We start from the raw sequence: 1,255 nt of genomic DNA, 5'->3' as shown, positions 1-1,255 counted from the left end.
CCCGGCCCGCAGGCCCGGGCCTCCTCCCCGGCCGCGCCTCCCGATGGCCGGCTCCGGGGGACCCTATTCAGTGTGACAACCCTGACCCAGATATTTTCCGTTCCGACCCACGGCCCCGGCGCCCGGGCTGGCTGTTTATGTAACTCCTGCACATTATGATCTGCCATGATTCATTGACTATTTTTAGACTTCCCCACCCCGCAGTTTCAAGGGAGGAGGACGGACACATGAAAAGAGAAAAAAGCATGTTTGAGAGCCAAAAAAGCCTTATCCTCTGGTGCAGGCTGTTTACCAGCCATCAAAAATAATTGGTGGATTCTTTTCTGTTGGGTGTTGGGTTTTGTTTTGTTTTGTTTTCCAGTTTGGTTGGCTCCTTTTTCTTATCTGAGTCAATTCTTGCCCAGCGGGATGGGGAAATGGGCTGCAAACGATCCTACTATAATACGCCCATTATAGCAGAGATAGATTACACTGTTTTTTTCTGCTTCTTGACACTGCTTGGGACAATGCAGTGAGAATGTTTATTTCAATTGTTGTTTTACATCTCATGTTGGACAGGGATTTCGTCTAACCTTGATTTCAGGAAAAATATTTATATTGTGCTTACAGTCTATAAACTGTAATTGCTGCTTATAAATCATAATTAATTAGTCTTCATGAAGGCCGCATAGGAAAGAAAAGAACACCAAAGAGGCTTTGGAGATATCCTGTTCCTGATCCCAGGTGCTTAAGGAAAAGCTATGGTGTGCATGTAAACAGCATTTTGCCTGACTTCTTGACTAATTTATCTGATGAGGCTAAGAGCCTCAGTTGGCACTACCCAGTGGGAGAAACAGAAAATATTGTTTTGCTGAGCCCAGGTGCAATCGAAGAGATCCTCCAATGTGGCACAGAATGGAACTTTGCAGATGGGGTCAGAAGGATTAAGGAAATAGCCCTGGGGAGAAAGAGAGGAAGGCCTGAACAAAAAGAGGAGATGAAATAGGAAGGGATAAATTAGGCATAGAGTTTTCATTTCCGTCTCTTGGGGCTGCCAGGATCTGTGGAGCAAGCATTCATCTTGCCACTGTTTAAGAAAAACCAATGTCAGCCGGGCTCGGTGGCTCAGCCTGTAATCCCGCGCCTTTGGGAGGCTGAGGTGAGTGGATTGCCTGAGCCCGCGGGTTCGAGACCCGCCTGGGCAGCGAGACCTCATCTCTACAATAAATCAAAAAATCAGCCGGGCGTGGTAGCACATGCCTGTAATTCCAGCTTG

This window comes from Carlito syrichta, unplaced genomic scaffold, assembly GCF_000164805.1.
Source record: "Carlito syrichta isolate Samal-C Ts95f unplaced genomic scaffold, Tarsius_syrichta-2.0.1 Scaffold304743, whole genome shotgun sequence".
NCBI lineage: Eukaryota > Metazoa > Chordata > Mammalia > Primates > Tarsiidae > Carlito > Carlito syrichta.
Note: the sequence above shows the minus strand (reverse complement) of the source record.